The sequence below is a fragment of the Hyperoodon ampullatus genome (assembly GCF_949752795.1).
Source record: "Hyperoodon ampullatus genome assembly, chromosome: 7".
NCBI lineage: Eukaryota > Metazoa > Chordata > Mammalia > Artiodactyla > Ziphiidae > Hyperoodon > Hyperoodon ampullatus.
Genome location: NC_136920.1, coordinates 23,982,348 through 24,000,583, shown reverse-complemented (window position 1 = coordinate 24,000,583; position 18,236 = coordinate 23,982,348).

Below are 18,236 nucleotides of genomic sequence, written 5' to 3'. Positions count from 1 at the left end.
ATCATTCTTTTTCTTCTCTTCTCTTGTCTTTTTGCAGCAATTTAAGATAGTCACTAGCTCAACAGATCATGATAACTTAATATCATTTATTTTCACAAGCATTTCCTTAAGGAAAATGTCTCCAGATTACAAAGACAGGACATAGTATGTCCAGGTGATTATAAAATGGAAAGTTCAATCACCCCAAGCAACAACAACAATTCAATAAATAAACTATGCTTTAAGAAGAACACAGTTGGGCTTCCCTGGTGGTGTAGTGGTTGAAAGTTCACCTGCGATTCAGGGGACATGGGTTCGTGCCCCAGTCCAGGAGGATCCCACATGCCATGGAGTGGCTGGGCCCATGAGCCATGGCCGCTGAGCCTGCACGTCCGGAGCCTGTGCTCTGCAACGGGAGAGACCACAGCAGTGAGAGGTCCGCGTACCGCAAAAAATAAAAAAAAAAGAACGCAGTTATCATGATGATTTTAATCCTGTTGCTTTGTCAGTTCAATGTGTGAATAAGTTTTGACACAGAGATCTAAAACTGACATAGATAAAAAATGTGGCTATCTCTACCCTAGTCCAATCTATCACTGTTTGTCACAATTAATTTTGAGCATTATTAATGTTACCAAGTCCAAGCTTGTACTTCTCACCACACAACAGGCCAATAAATTGAGAGATGAGTTGCTGGGTCAAGGAATAGTGACTTTATTCTGAAAGCCAGCAGACTGAGAAGATGGTGGACTATTATCTCAAAGAACCATCTTACATGAGTTAGAATTCAGGCTCTTTTATACTAAAAGGGGAGGGGTGTTGTTGGTTGTTGTAAACTCCTTGGTGTCAGAATCCTTTGTTCTTACATCTGCCCACATAGGTCAGGTCATAATGTTCCTGTAAACCTCCAAGAAGACAAATGTTATTCTCTGTTCTGCAACTTTTTATCTTTATATTAATGGGAAAGTGTTATACCTTTAAATGTCAGAGCCTTGAGAATCGTCTATATTTCAGGTTAGAGGCAACGTTCTTAACTTGTAGCAAAAGCAATAGAATACAGAGGTTAAAATAAAAGAAACAGATCCAAAATGGAGTCAGATTTATTCTTCCCTATTACATTAAGACATATTTTTAAATATATTAAAACATTACCTAGGTAATTTTTATATGACCTCTCCACCGAGAACTTCTGGTTTATATTCTTAGTGTTTTAAAGTTTGAACCCCAGTTTCTCAACCAGTTATTGCTCCATATTTTAATAAATAGTTAGTTTCAGGCAGTGATTTAACTTACTTATGGCTCCAACACTGATTTAATTGGCTCAGAAATATGCTTCTTTCTCTGCCACAAACACCATACTCTTCAGGCTCCCCTACCCTTTCTTTTCACTCCTTCATGTTTTGTGTTGATAGACATGGTGGAAATGATTTATCTATATGATAGATGGCTTAACATTTGAAACAGGTTTCATCAATGGTAAACAAGTCATAGAGATTCCTGCTATCATGACAAATGATGTGAATTCTAGTATCCATAATTTTTTTTTTGCGGTATGCGGGCCTCTCACTGTTGTGGAGCACAGGCTCTGTAGGTGCAGGCTCAGTGGCCATGGCTCACAGGCTCAGCTGCTCCACGGCATGTGGGATCCTCCTGGACCAGGGCATGAACCCGTGTCCCCTGCATTGGCAGGCTGACTCTCAACCACTGTGCCACCAGGGAAGCCCTAGTATCCATCTTGTAAGTATTCTTCAGTCTCATAGTTTTGATCATTGTTAAATAGTGCACCATATGTTGGAAGAAAAACCACAGTGGTATGGCAAATTGGTGCACACAATTGTTTCTAATTTAGAAGTCAAAAGAAAACAAAACAAGATAAATCTTTGAGGAAAGGAAAACTACAGATATTTGAAAAAATATTTAGCTATTTCTTTGGAAGCCATGTGGTCACACACTTGTCTCTCTTGCTTCTGCCACCATTAGTCTATAAGTTCTTTGAAACAAGGGACCATGACCAATTCTTCTCCTCCTCTTCTTCCTCCTTCTCCATCTTAGTGCCCTGCATATTTTGTATCAATGGTAGGCTTAAATAAATGTTGACTAAATGAACAAGGATTAATAGAATGAAGCAAGTTTACTAGAATTAGATGTATATTTAAATTATTTTTTTTCTTCTTTTTTTTTTTTTTGTGGTACGCGGGCCTCTCACTGTTGTGGCCTCTCCCATTGTGGAGCACAGGCTCTGGACACACAGGCTCAGCGGCCGTGGCTCACGGACCCAGCCACTCTGCGGCATGTGGGATCTTCCTGGACCGGGGCACGAACCCGTGTCCCCTGCATCGGCAGGCAGACTCTCAACCACTGCGCCACCAGGGAAGCCCTAGATGTATATTTTAAATTAGAAGATTCCTTAGATCCTATCCAGCCTAGGAAAAGAAATGAGAGTTTTTAGATCTAACAAATTTAATGGATTTGTGGTGAATACTAGGAGCAGATCATTGGGAAACATTGTTAGAAATAAAATGGATTCATTTGAAATCTTTCTCCTCTGGATGACTGCTTCACACTTTCAACTTGAGTCCTCATAATTTAGTTCCAAAGAAATGTGGAGATCAAAATAAAAAAGAATTTTAATTTACAAGAAAAAAATTATATGGACCTGCAATAAAACTTACAAGATGTAGACACTTTATTTGGCAAAGAAATATTGATAAGATAATTACACACTGAATATAAGAAAAGATAGTAACACAAATATCCAGTTTTATCCTTTTGAGTGTACAGAAGGCATTAGACACAGTGGGTTGAAAACTAGAATTAAAAATTTTTCTCTTTTAGTAACCACTCTTAGAGAATGATATTCCTAATAACATGGACTATGTTAAAAATGATATAAAAATGAAAGTTTTATACCACTTGTTTTAAATGCTTTCTTTCTAGAACAATTAATCTTCAAAAAAGATTCATTGTGAATAATCGCCTAACAAATATTCCAACCTTCAAATACTAGGCCTTTTCTAAGCCATCCTCCACTTTGCTTTGAAGGAGATAGCATTTAAAAATCCAAGTTGGATTATATTATCTCACATTATTATTATTATTGTTAAGATTTTAAGATTGTTATTAAAATCTTCTGAGTGTAGTCATTTTTTATCACCAAGTAGACATCACTTAGATCTAGTGTGTGTGGCAGGGCAGGGAGGGGTGACTTCAGAAAAGTCTCCTACCTGTCTTGACAAAGCAGGAGGGAATAAATAGGCCTTTGGAAAACAAATCTTTCAGAATAATAAAAGTATGTAAGAATGTATCCAGACTCAGCTGCAAGCCTGACCATTAGAGAAAATGGTTGGTAATCATAGTGCAAGGTTGTAGTCGACCAACGTCTCAGCCAAATTCCCTCCTAGATCACTATCCAGATCATTGAACCATGGCATCAGCATTGCTCTGCCTACTTTTGAACTTCTCATCACGTGGGCAGAAAAGACCCTACACTCCAAGGGTCTAGTGCTCAAGGTCTCTAAACCAGGTAAATTCTGATCAATAAATTATTCTAGTTCAGAATTTAGAAAATTATAACATACATTTTGGGCTCTATGAAACTTTGTTTTACTCTAATCCCAAGCATTTTCCTTTCGATATGAAAGGTTTTCCATCATTTTAAGAGAATTCAGTGACCATGTATAATTAAAAAAAAAAAAAAGTAAAAAAGCTGCTTGCCTTTCATAAAGCAATAGTACATCCAAGGCTTCAAAATGTTTGCTTTATGAACTATCCTCAGCCTGTCACTTACAATTTCTGTTTTCATTATAAATAAGCAGCAAAATGTGCAGACTGCCTGTGTTGCAGTAAAACACAGCTGTTTCCATTTGCTCTCCCATCAGTTTTATTTTCACATCATTCTGCAGTGGAATTGAATTAAATCATTTCATCTCTAGAACAAGGAGTGTTCTGCAGCTTAGTAGCAGGCAGCCCTTAATCCTTAATTTCACTTCTTTTGTGTTTCCCAGTAGCCTAGAATTAGGACTTCAGTTTCCAACTGTGTCATTTGTCGTATGGAATTTGGTGCTCTTGAATACAAATAAACATCTGACCCTACCTCACTCTCACAAAAAATTGAAAGAACCTTTGCTGAACTTTGAGTATCAAATGTAGTAAGATTCTTTCAATTCCAGGTAATTGTAGAAAAAAGTGTGAGCTTCCAAGACTAGGGAAAAATGTGACTTGTATATCAATAACACAAGTTAGGAAAAATAAAGATTAAATGTGAATTGTGTTTGTATCAAAATTGATGAGGACATGACTATTATTATCCAACAATAACCATTATATTCAGAGTGTATAGTCTTCAAGTATTGACAACATATTATATCACTCAATTAAAAAAAATCACTGTACTGATTTAGGCATGCAATTATTATTAACACCTTCTTATAAATGATGAAAAATGAGGATTACAAAAATGGCTAATGTTAACTTCAAGTCATAAAATCCAGTGTCTGGAAAATTGAACATACTTTTTTGAATGAATGAATGAATGTATGAATGAAGACATGAATTAATGTCTTGGAACTGAAATTCCAATCCAAGTGCAGTTCTCCTTTTCTAAAGAGCACATTTTCTTGCCCTTGTTTACATTACCAGTTTTTAGAGTTAGTTTCTGCCCTATACAAAGTTGGTTATGTTATATGAACTTCATTTATGTCCCGTGCTCCTTCTTTGCCTGGTATCTGTATTTACACTGATAGTATGAAGTGTTCTAGCATCCTCAGGTAAACTCCCACCAACAGGTATCGGCCTTGTCACTTATTATTGATGGATGTCCTTGAACTTACAATTGCCAGAAAGATACTAATGGGCATACTCTCTTGAGGGTTGGCAGATAGTTGCAAAGTAAGGCTTTGTGACATAAGTCCCACTCCTAGGGAGACTGATAATTGAGTGAGAACTCTGGGTACAATAGGATTCCCTTGATTTACGTCTTGGACACTTGGAAAGTGAAGCCTTTGATTTTACTACCTCTTTGGATTTTTAAACATTGCTGTGTGTGTGGATGTTTTACCATTCCTGCTCAACCCCATTTAGGCAAAGATCTTTTGCTTGGGCAATCTTCTTGCTCAGAAATTATAGCTTTTATTTCCCTCTGCTACCTTTTTCCCTGTCCTCCCTTGGCTTCTTAAGATTTATTGAACTCTTTAAAATTTTTTTGTCAGAGTAACACTTCAAACTATATCAACAAAAGACCAATTGCCCATTAAAACTGGCATACAAATAATAATCAATAGAAAATTCAGAACCCCATTTTCAGGTTAGAGATTGCAAAGCCTTTCTAAACTCAGAAAGAAGATTTATATCTGTGGTCTTCTTCACAGAAGACTAAAATCCCTTTCTTCCTACCAATAAGTGGGCCAAATGATACCTTCTAATATAGCAAGTGAAAAAAAAATAAATTTTTTCTGATAGTTTAATATTCTTATCTTATGAAGTTAGTCATAACTACTGATTTAGAGAACTATTCTTTTTAAACAGACTTTATTTTTTGAACAGTTCTAGGTTCAGAGTAAAGTTGAGTGGAAAGTCCAGGCAGTTTCCATTATCACCTGCCCCCTCCACACAGCCTCCTCTACTGTCAACCTTCTGCACCAGGGTGCCACATGCATTGCAATCAATGAACCTCCATTGACTCATCATCATCACTCAACGTCCATAGCTTACATCAATGTTCACATTTGGTGTTGTAATTCTACGAGTTTTGACAAATGTTCTGCCATTATAGTGTCCTACAGAATAGTTTCACTGCCCTAAAAATCCTCTGTTTCTCCCTCCCTCGCGCTTAACCCTGGCAACCACTGATCTTTTGCTGTCTCCATAGTTTTGTCTTTTATAGAATATCACATAGTTGGAAGCATTCAGTATAGAGTTTTCTTCAGATTGGCTTCTTTCACTTAGTGATGTGCATTAAAGGTTCCTCATATCTTTTTATGGCTTGACAGCTCATTGCTTTTTTCCATGAATAATAATATTTCACTGTCTGGATGTACTACTGTTTATTTATCCATTTACCTACTGAAGAATATCTTTGTGGATTCTGAGCTTTGGCAATTATGGATGAAAGTATCATAAATAATCATGTGCAGGTTTTTTTGTGGACGTGTTTTCAGCTTATTGGTTAAATACCAAGGAGTGTGATTGCTGTATCTTTTGGTAAGAAAATGTTTAGTTTTTTTAGGAAACTGTCAAACTGTCTTCCAAAATAGCTGTACTGTTTTGTATTACAACCAGCAATGAGTGAGACTTCCTATTGCTCCACATCAGTACCCCATTTAATGTAAAGCATTTTACTAGGTGTGTAGTGGTATCATATTGTTGTTTTAATTTTCAATTCTTAATGACATATGACATGGAGTATCTTTTCATATCCTTATGAAAAGATCAGTTGACTATATTACGTGGGTTGATTTCTGGCTCTTAATCTTGTTACATTAATCTTTTCCCAGTAATTTTATGATTATCTCATGCAATACAAATAGTGAATATATAAAATAGCCATTATTACACTTATTTTGTAGATGACAAAACTTAGGTTTTTAAAGGATAATTATTTTGCCCAGTGTCTGGCTAAGTTCTGTTCAATTCAGCTCTGTGTTGCTTCATAGTTTCTGCTCATTCCACTAAACCAAATATAACAGTTACACAACAGAGTTTGGATAGAGTACACAAAAAAGGATGACTAGAATGAATTCAACATTATTTAATATGAAGTTCAGTTGTTCATTTCTTCTTTCTTTTATGCTCTCTTATTTTAAAATTTTATCTGTGTCTGGATCAATCCAAAAGAAGGTTATGGATTTTTTTTTTTTTTTTTTTTTTTTGCAGTACGCGGGCCTCTCACTGCTGTGGCCTCTCCCGTTGCTGAGCACAGGCTCCAGACACGCAGGCTCAGCGGCCATGGCTCATGGGCCCAGCCTCTCCGCGACATGTGGGATCTTCCCGGACCGGGGCACGAACCCATGTCCCCTGCATCGGCAGGCGGACTCTCAACCACTGCGCCACCAGAGAAGCCCAAGGTTATGGATTTTAATACATATCATAAGTATTTAAATCATAAAAGTGGCCACACCTGAAATTACTTTCTATTTAGTGCAAAAATTGTGTGGATAACTTGACTTACTTGCACGTTAGCACGTTTTCCCAACTCCATTCTTATGCAAGAGCCCAAATAAAGAAGATATAAATGCTCTTAAGAAATCTCAAAAACTATAAAACCACTTATTTGCTTTTATAAAGCTCTTTAAAAGCCACAGCATCAAGGTAGGAAGATAAGTTAGTTAAAAAGAACCCAATTTGCAAAAAGGCATTACATTGCATGTGCTTTTACTTCTGATCTATTTTTAAGGTATTCAGTGTACATGCCATTGCTGGAGATGTTGCTTGACAGATGACTCTGTCACTAAGAAAAAAGATAATCATGTTTTTTAAAACTATCCTAAGAGAAATCAGAAAACTCTTTGCAAGTAATGGGAATTTATCTGAAATAAGATCTAGTAGGGACCCATTAATATTTTTTGAGATAAATTCTTTATTTCCTTATCCTAAATTGCACAGCAGTAGAGGTTTAAAGGACATGCTATTTATTTGCAAATAATGTTTTCCCCAATGTTATGGGAGTAATCTGAACAGGAAAAAAATGGTGTTAATGGCTTAGAAAAAATGTCAAATGGTAAGATGGCTTTATTATTCACATTTTTGTATGTGAATTGGAGACTATTCTGATTCAGGGAAATTAAAGCATTTAATAATCACTTAATAGGTCATTTAAAAAATTTTTCTTCCTTCAACAGATACTAAATTAGCTTCTCTTCTATGCTATTCACAGGGCCATTTCAGCATATTCAGAAATATTACAAGTGAACCAAGGACTTAATACATCAAAATAAAAATGATTGTTGACTACTCAACTTGAATATTAATGACTCTTAACTGGAGTCCTTTACTTTCTTCAAATTTTATTCTCCTTAAGTGTGATTGTAGTTTGAAAACTGATTGTAAAATTGTGTACTAGAATTTTGAAGTGATTTTCTCAAGTATCTCCCATGTTATATTTATTCCCCCCAAAGTAAAAGGATACTTTTCCTTCATTGCCAATATTGAAAATTCCATTTGGAATTTAAAGCAATACTGATGGCCCACTTAAAATAGATAAACATTCATTAAAAAAAAATCTTTTCCTTTCTTGCTTCCCCCTTGTTAATGTAAAGGGGAAAAGTCTCAATGAGTTTTCTCTGTCAAACTATTTAGTAGTCTTCTTCATTAAAATGTTTCTTATTAAACAAAATAGTGATAATAAAATAGTAATAATAATAATAATTTGGAGGGGTGATTACTTTGTTTTTGACCTTTTACTAAGCCCCTTTACATGGATTATTTCTTTCATTGCTTTGTTCTACAATTTTCTAGGTCATCTTATCAAGAATATACTTATGTCAGTGGTTATATAAGGAACAGTAATGTCTGACTATTTTCTGAGGATCCACCTAATTAAATGTACACTAGAATTTTTTTCCCAAATACAATTCTTTTAAAGTCTTAAAACAGGTGGATAAAATTAAAAATTCAATAATGTTGAAAAAGACCACATAAAACATTCCTGGGCAAATAATGAACTTGAAGTAGGATGCGTTCTAGGCAATGTGGCATGTCTTGGACTACCCTATGCAGTTGATGAGAACTGCCTGGATTTTGAAATATATATATTTTTTGTGTTGTGATCAGCGATGCACAGATAGCTGATAAAACATTATTTCTGTGTATGTCTGTGAGATGTTTCTGGAAGAGATTAACATTTGAATTGGTAGACTGAACAGAACAGAAAAGTGGGGAAGAACATATTTGCTTTCTGTGTGTGCTGGGGTGTCCATCTTCTCTTGTCTAGGATGTCAGCACTCTTGGTTCTTAGGCTTTCACCTTGGACCTGGATTTACACTGTTGGGCTCCCCTGGTCTTCAGGCCTTTGGACTCAGAATGAATTATATCTCTGTCTTTCCACTGGTTCTCCAGTTTCTAGACAGCACATCATGGGACTTCTTGGCCTCCATAATGAATGGTCTGAGAGGACTTGAAGGCACACGTTATTTAAATGAAGAAGTGGTCCAAATGCCCATGGTCCCCACTCCTGCAACATTGCTATCTCTCTCTAGTTCCCTCAGCCTGCACCTCTGGTCTTGTGAGAAATTCCCTACAATCACTTGGTAGAAGAAGAGAGGGCCTAGTTTATAGCTGGTTCTGCAGAATATTTAGGCACCACTCCAAAGTAGATAGCTGCAGCACTGTAAGTCCCTCTCTGGGATAACCCTGAAGTATAGTGATAAAGGGAAATTCTCTCAGTGGATAGAACTTCAGGAACAAAGTGGTTGTTCACTTAGAAGGAGAAATGGTCAGACATGGAATTATACACTGATTCATGGGCTGTAGCCCGTGGTTTAGCTGAAGGTAAGGGACTTAAAAGGAACATGATTGGAAAACTGGTGATAGAAGAAATTTGGGGAAGAGATATGTGAATAGACCCCTCTGAATGGGCAAAAAACTTGAAGATATTTATGTCCTATGTCGGAACTCATGAAAGGATGGCCTCAACAGAGGAGGATTTTAATAATCAAGTGGATAGGATGACCTGTTCTGTAGCTACCAGTCTTTCCTCAGCTACCTCTGTCACTGCTCAATGGGCTTATGAACAAAATGGCTATGGTGGCAGGAACGGAAGTTATGTACACACTCCATCTTGTATCTAGGTAGGTATAGTTTCTTAGAATCAAAGATATTTTCTGTGCCTGGTCTGAAGGTAAGTAGATGGCTTCCATGCATCTGAACAGTACAGAAGTAGCAGGTGGCATTCTTGGACATGAAGGAATATCTCAAGTGTAATTTGTGTTGGGCTTAGACCTGAAGTCTGAATAGATTGAAGATATCTCAGTGGAAGCTTGAGTGGATTGCTGGCTTTGAGAACTATACCCAACATCCACCCCCAAATCAAGTTTAAAAGTATAAACTTTGACACAATCTCCTGGAAAAGTGTGGACTTTTAACATGATTAATACCAAATTTCTGCCACCCTGATAGAAAGGTAGCTCAAAGTAAAAGTTAGTAGAACTTCTAGAAAATAAACTTATATTAATTAAAATTCTAACACATAAAATCTCTATGATTTTTCATACTTAATAATTATTAAATTCTAAATGGTACTACTACTTATCACTCCAGTATTTTAAATAATTTTTATTTGGTACTTGGATTGTCTCTTTGGTACTGATCTTTCACTTCTTGGCTATGGGTGTTAGAGTCTAAAAAAATCTGTCTAAAATAGTCCCACTGCCACTGCTTTTTTGAAGAATTTACTTACGGATTATAAGAATAAGAATTTAGGACTTCATCTTCCACATTCTGCTGGTCAATGAATATATACTACAGTATGTAATAAAATCTAAGTCCTTTCTCCGCTCTGAACTCAATCCAATTCTAATATTAGATTTTGGAAGTGGATTTTGAACATGGCCTCTTTGACTAATCAGATGATCATTTTTCTATTATTTTCTATTTAAATGCTGAGTGGCAGAGCTGTATTTGGGAGAGCAATGATATCATTACACCGACAGAGGGAACTGCCTTTCCAACGAAATAACAAAAGCCAAGTTGGCTAAGGGAAAATGTTCCATATCACATTGAAGAAGCCACAAGAGAAATGCTGACAAAATGTCACCTCACACACAATGACTATAGGACTACAGAAATCTAATTAGCCATTTCATTACCTGAGTTCTGTCTGTGGAGATGGTAAAAAATGGGGACGCCGAAGCATCCATTTGTCAGAAATCTATGTAACTGTCAGGGAGATTGTTCAATAATTTGTTCCCTGTATTTTTTCGGGCAGGGCTAGGAGGACTGAGTGACATTAAAAGTGACTTATTTCAGGTTTTTAAAAACAGGGCACTTTTGGGGAGCTAAATCCAGTATTGTGAATATATTGACAATGATGCTTTTAAATTGTTTCTTTTTTCATCCCACACAAGCTAATTAAGTAAATTTATAGATATGATATTACAAGGGTCACATCTGTCAAAAGTCATCCAAAAGATGCTATTTGGCACAATTGCAGGTGCTATTTTCATATAGCACTTACACTATCTACTGATTATCCAATTAGCTTAAAACTTTTTGAAGGCATGTGCCTCATCTTACTAGTTTCCATAAGTTTTAGTGTCTGAGACATTTTTGAAGTAATGAATAAGTGAAGGAAACAATTGCTAAAGGAACAAAGGATTTTAACTTCAAAATAACAAAGCAGTATAGATCCAAGAAAAATGGAAGGAAATTGATGCACTGTTACAATTTCCAATTTATTGAAACAACTCACATGGTCTTCAGTTTAGTTTCCTAGTAAAATGCTAAGAATTGCCATTGAATTTTGATGAGGATGCTATTGCAGATGAAAAGCACTGAAATCGACAGTAGTCAAGCTTCTGTCAATTGTAACTTTTTACTTTGGGGCTGGTTAATGTATCTGCAAAGGTTATTGCACATTAGCAAAGCACACAGTGAATGATCAAGCCAATTGCCACTTCTCTGGTGTAACTGGTGACTGCCAATTCGTCACTTGGCCTCTCTCACTTTATAGGTCAGAATTATAGATTGAGTCCATGGTGAAATCTGAAGACTTTATCCCAGCTGCCTTCAGGGTGTGGTTTTCAATGCTTCAGTGAAGGAGAAATTTGTAATGTTCATATTGAGAGATATATAGAGAAAAATGAGGGAAAGTTCCTTCCAAAACAAACAAACAAAAAAACCAAAACCCCAAACCCTGACTCTTAGATAAAAAGCAATGGGAAGAAAGGGTAAACCTAAATGGGAGTTGAAGGATGCTGGAAATGACCGTGCAAGGTAACCAAGACTATCAACAGAAAGTACCTTTAAGTCATCTACAGTTATTTATACAATGGAAGATACATTAAAGAATGATGTATTGTCACTAAAGTTGTGGGGGAATTTTGAATTTTAGACCAACTTCAAGTTCACATGAATGCCTGTGTTCTGATTACACTTACATCAAGGGTGGATCTACATATAAAGTGTGAGGGCTGTTACAGTCACTGTCACGGCAATTATGAAGTGAGAATTTCCAATGAGCAGGTTGGCTATTTTTTACACAGGATGCTGTATCAGCCCATTTGACTGATGTCTGGGGGGCAGTAGTTTAGGTATCACTAGCATAATGCAAAGATTCTTCTCTTTAGAACCAAACTTTTATTTTCCCATCCTATATTTATATTTCAGAATCTAGCACAGGACAGAACAAAAGGCCAAAATTCTAACCAACTAAGTACTTACATCTCTATAAACTCTCACTTTGTGGATGAGGAGGCTGTGATTCAGCCCCAGAAGTTCAAGACATTGACACTTGCAAAGTTCACCTGCAAAAGAATAAAATTCTGCTCGAATAACATAATAGAAATTCAGGACATTTAATTTGTTTCTAGATATATTGAATTTGTTCAAAAACTAATTTTCTACCTAGAGCAGGCACCAGAACAAACAAATATAATAGTAGAATTTTGGTTTATAATACCAAACAATGAGATTAATGAAGTAATGCATTGTATTGGAGGAAACTGCATTAAAGAAACTTCGAATGACAGAATTGGTTACTTTCAGTTTTAAAGTAAAAAATGAAAAATTTTTTTAAAGTTTTTGTCTTTTGTCTTCAGATATTCAGAAGAAGGTGTCATTTTAAAGACTGAATTTGAGCTGGTATCTTTATAAAGGGATTTATCTATTAGCCATTTTATTGACTAGGATTAACAATGACCTCCTTCAATTAAGTACAGTTACTTCTTTGTTTGAACTAAGGTCTCCTGGATATTTTACTGTCATCAGTGTTGATCAGTAAGAGATAATGAGCTTATAAACATAAACATTATAGTTATTTTCATAATAACACTAAGACATTAGTGGCCTTTTTTCATTGTGTTGACATTTATCCTGATGTTACAAAAGCAAAAGTGGTAAAACAATGCCATAGAAAGAATCACGACAGCCACACCAGACTGCTAAGTAATCACCGTGTTCTGCGTCACCACATACTAACGGAATGCTATGCCAGTAATACACAAGAATGTCCTTAGTGAAAGTGAATAATATTAACTCTATGAAATCTCAACACTTTAGTACATTTTATTTTTTATTCTATTTTATTTAGTATTTTGTGTTACAAAACGAGGAGCACTTTGTTGAATACCGTAATAGATGGTTGTCTATAGGAAAAACACTTGTACAGTCGTTGGAGTCATGTTGAGTTAGCTGCTTTTTTCACACAACACCGTTTTTACCTGAAAAAGTGTCTGAGAGGGGAACTATGCATATTGACAAATATTTGTGGACTTTTCTCCAAAAAGGAACAAAAAGTCAGCCTATTCCCATAAGGAAAACAGTAGACTTTTTAAACCAAAGATACAATTTGATATTTCAAGTGAGAATTAGAACTTTGGAAGACCTATATCTGCCATATGAGATTGACAACTTCTCAGTACTTAAAGGTGTATCTGATAATATCTGTGGGATTTTAAACAAATGCAATTTTTGATACAATGAATTGAATCAACATTTGGAAGTTCTATGTAACTCAGCGAACCAATAATTTCTAATTGACAAATTCATGTTGGTACAGATCCTTGCAGGAGTAAAAGATCTATTCAATGGATTTTAATGTAATACAGCAAGAAAAGTTCATTGATAGGGACTCAGATTCTACATTAAAACAAACCTTTAAGAAACTATCCCTTGGTGTTTTTTCTCATAACATGAACAATGATATCCAAAATAATATTAACAGACTTTACAAGTAGTACTTCCATTACTAAATATATATTTGTATGTGTGGCTGTTTTCTTTTTTAAACATACCTCAACCTAAGTAGCATATCACAGCAGATTGAACATCCAGCTGTCTTCTATTAAACAAGTCCTTCAAGACTTGAGATTTGCAAAAAATAAAAAGAAATAAAAGAATGTTTCTCTTCTCACTAGTTATTTTTGTTTTGAAAAATACAACTATCTTTCATAATTATGTTATTTATGTCAACCATTAATAGGTTTTTTATTTTAAATAAATAAAGTATTTTAAAAATTTTCAGTTGTAATGTCAAATACAGATAGTATTGGTAGATAAAACCACATTTAAAAAAATGCTCTTTGGGATCCTCAATAGATTTTAAGACTGTAATGAATCTTGAGACCAAAATATATGAAAACTGTGATTCAGGTACATTATGTACTTTGGTTCCCTCCAAAAGAGAGGACATGAATTTCTAAGCCACTTAATGTCTGTTGTATTTGTTATAATTAGATAATTAATAAAACATTATTCACAATGTTGAATTATGTGCCAAGCATTTTAATTTGTGATGTTTCTATGAAAACTAATTTAAAAGTAAATAGATTTTTTTAAAGAAAAGTTTATAAATTAGATATGGTTGAAGGAAGTGTAAAATACTGAGGGGAAATAGTGTAAAAATCTGGAAGGATTCTGTCCTCAGTTTGTATTGCCTTCAAATTCTTATTACTTCTTCAAAAAATTCAAATTAATAAACTTCTTATGCATAACAATTTATGTTATGTAAGAAAATGAAGTGAAACTGGAGTCAGCAGAACCACACTACTAGAAACTTGCACTGGAAAGATCTTTCCCTACAATACAAAGAACTTGCTATTGATCATCCTATGTATTTTAACTAACAAGGTATTCAAAGTAGTTATGCATTGTTTTTAATGACACCAGATTTTGACCAATTTTGAAATTAATTGACCAATTACTCATCATGCTAATACTTGTATTGAGATTTTAGTTTTGTTACAGTTCACAGAATTCAATAATCCTCCGTACTGGTTCTTGTAACTAATATGCCATAACATATAAATTTAATTCTTTGCTATTTAAGTCAACTACACTGAGAGATTATTTACATAAAATAAACCCATTCATTTTTCGTATCTGTTTGATAACTTTTTGATAATTACTCCCAGATACAACCATCCCACCAATCTTGAAATAGAACATATCCATTACCTCAGAATAATCCTTTATGTATAAAGCACTCTTAATCCCTATCACATAGAAAACCAGTATTGTGATTTCTTTTGACATAGATTAGTTTTGCCTTATACTGAATTTTATACAAATAGAATCATACAATATTATATTGTAAGCCCTGACAGTTATTTTTTATTTTTTGCAATACAAGGGCATGACTTCAAGTTTAATTGCTGAGGAATCCATTACAAAGAGGAATTTCCTTCAAAGATGTCTATGGTAAATGAACACAGGGCCAGCCACTCCACTAGATAAAGAGACAGGCCACTTGCCCCCACTGAGGCTTCTTTGTTTTAGAAATCTTGGTTGATTACAATAAGAGGACATTTTGGCAACCTGTTTTATTCTCTTCCCACGTTTTAAATTCCCACCCTTAGGTTTTTAATACCCTGACAAGGAATGAACTTGAAAAACTCTGAGTGGGTCCCCAACCTCAACCCCAATAAAAACAGAATTCTAGGTCCATGGGTTCTCTCTCTCCCCATGAACTTGCTGTGTGGCTCCAAGTGTTCTGTGTAATTTCCAGGTCTTGTAAGTAATAAACCTCTATTTCTTTCAAAGTTTCCTGATGGTTTTTGCTGAAGAGAATCTTGCAACCATAATAAAAATCACAAGAGCTGATACAACCACAACACTGGTTATTGATAGGCTGAGACCAGCACTGAACAAATATATACTATTTTCTGTCTCACTTTTTTTGTTAATAAAATTCTTTTGTGTATTAGTAGTTTTTATCCTTTTTGTTGCTGAGTAGCATACCATTATATGAATGTACAGTGATTTGTTTATCCATTTACTTTTTGGTAGAAAATTGAGTATTTCCAATTTGGATCTACTAATAATAAAGCTGCTGTGAATATTCATGAACAGGTCCTTTTGCATATATATATATATATATATATATATATGTATGTGTGTGTGTGTGTGTATATATATATATATATATATATATATATATATATATATATACACACCTTCGTCATGTACCTAGGAGTGAAATTGCTAGGTCTCATGAAAAGTATATAACTTAAAGGTAACTGGTAAACTTTGAATCAAAATTGTTGTACAGTTGCACACTCCCACCAGCAATGAATAAAAAATTCTAGTTGCTCAATGTTCTTGCCTCAATTTAATATTAACAATTTTTTATTTTTATCTTTCCTTTTAGGTAAGTAGTCTTATCTCTTTGGTTTTTTTTTTTTTTTTTTTTTTTTGCGGAGCACAGGCTCTGGATGTGCAGGCTCAGCGGCCATGGCTCACGGGCCCAGCCGCTCTGCGGCATGTGGGATCCTCCAGGACCAGGGCATGAACCTGTGTCCCCTGCATCAGCAGGTGGACTCTCAACCACTGCACCACCAGGGAAGCCCTTAAAGACTTTTAAAGAGTAGGTTTTGAGTCTTCATATTTTGGGGGAAAGCCATATTCTCCTACAATTTGAAAAAATAAATACTGGATAAATTTTTTCTACCTTTTTAAAAACAACAACAAACAAGCAATGAATATATAAACTGACAAAGATGAGAGGACTAGCTATATCATGTTTTCTTTATGGGATACACTACTTATTAATGAGTTTCCTTGGACATGTTCCTTAAGTTCTCTAAGATTCAGTTTTATTTTATTTTTAAAATTAGAGTAGGATAGCTACCATATTGATTTTTCAAAATAAATATTTCATGAGTTTAGATATATGCATGTGTATATGTATTAAACATTTTGGGAATAGGCATAGTTTTTAGTATATAAAAAGTATTCCCTGAATATTTCCTGACCTTGTCCTGTGATTGTTTTTCATTCAACCATTTACAGAATGGATGGTCGATAGTTGGATAGAAGAGAGAAAGTCAGAAAATGAGAAGATAAAAATATATATACCTCATACTTCATTACAGAATACTATATTAAGTGAACATCATTGGGGAAAGGGTAATGGACCTATTCTATAAGATAAATGAGTTTTTTAAAATTAAGTAAAAGAAAAAAGTTTTTTAGATGTTTCTCTTTGATATCAAGTTGGATTAGATGTTTGAGGTGTTTTTATAAAAAAAGAAACTCATAATTATTCATATCTGCTTCTAATAAGGTAAATTACCCTATATTTTAATAATTCCTTGTCCAGGAAAATGAAATGTAAGCTAGAATCATCAGAAAAAAAAAGGTTATTCCCAGATTATGTAAATGAATACGTAGAATATGTAGAAAATCCAAAAGAATTTGCATATATATATTTATAAGTAGTTACACAAGGTAGCTGAATACAAAAGCAGTGAAAAAATCAAGAGAATTTCTATATAATAACAAATAAAACAGTATTATATAAAATACCATTTTAAAAAAAGCACCAAAACATATCATGTAGGTAGGAATAAATCTAATAAACACAGTACAAGACTTCTGGATAGGCAAATAAAAACTATTATTGAGAATAAAGAATATAGAGATGATAGATAGATGAATAGAAAGATGATATATAGAGAGTAGATAGCTAACAGATAGTCCATGCCCATGGGTTGGAAGATTGAGTATTACAAGCATTTTACTTCCTTCCAAATTGCTTCATAGAGTAAATGCAAATCTGATAATTTCCAACACTTTAGTTTTTCATTTGTAAAAGTTGAGTTGATACAAAATATACACTGAAATGTATAGAGGGCCAAGAATAGCCAAGAAATCTTTCAAGAAGAACATCATTGAAGTATCTGTTGTACTAGCTAGCAGGAATTATTTAAAAGCTGTCATAATTAAAAGAGTGTAATATTGCTGCTAGGTTAGATGAATACACCGATAGAACAGAATAGAAAGTTCATGAATAGACTAACACATACATAGGCATTTAATATAGAGTAATGTGGCAATACAGAGCACAGAGCAACATACCAAAAAGAAACTCAATTAAGATGTTGTGTAGATGCCTATATATTAAAAAAATAAAACAACCTGACCCCCAACAGCACATAAAAATCAAGTCCAGATTGATTTTAAATCCAAATACTAAAGGAAAAATAATAAAATTTCTAAACAATTGTATAGGAAATTTTTTAACATCTTAAAGTATGGAAAGAATTAAACAAGACAATGAAAGCACTGTTTATAAAGGAAAAGATTGATACATCAAGATTTATTAAATA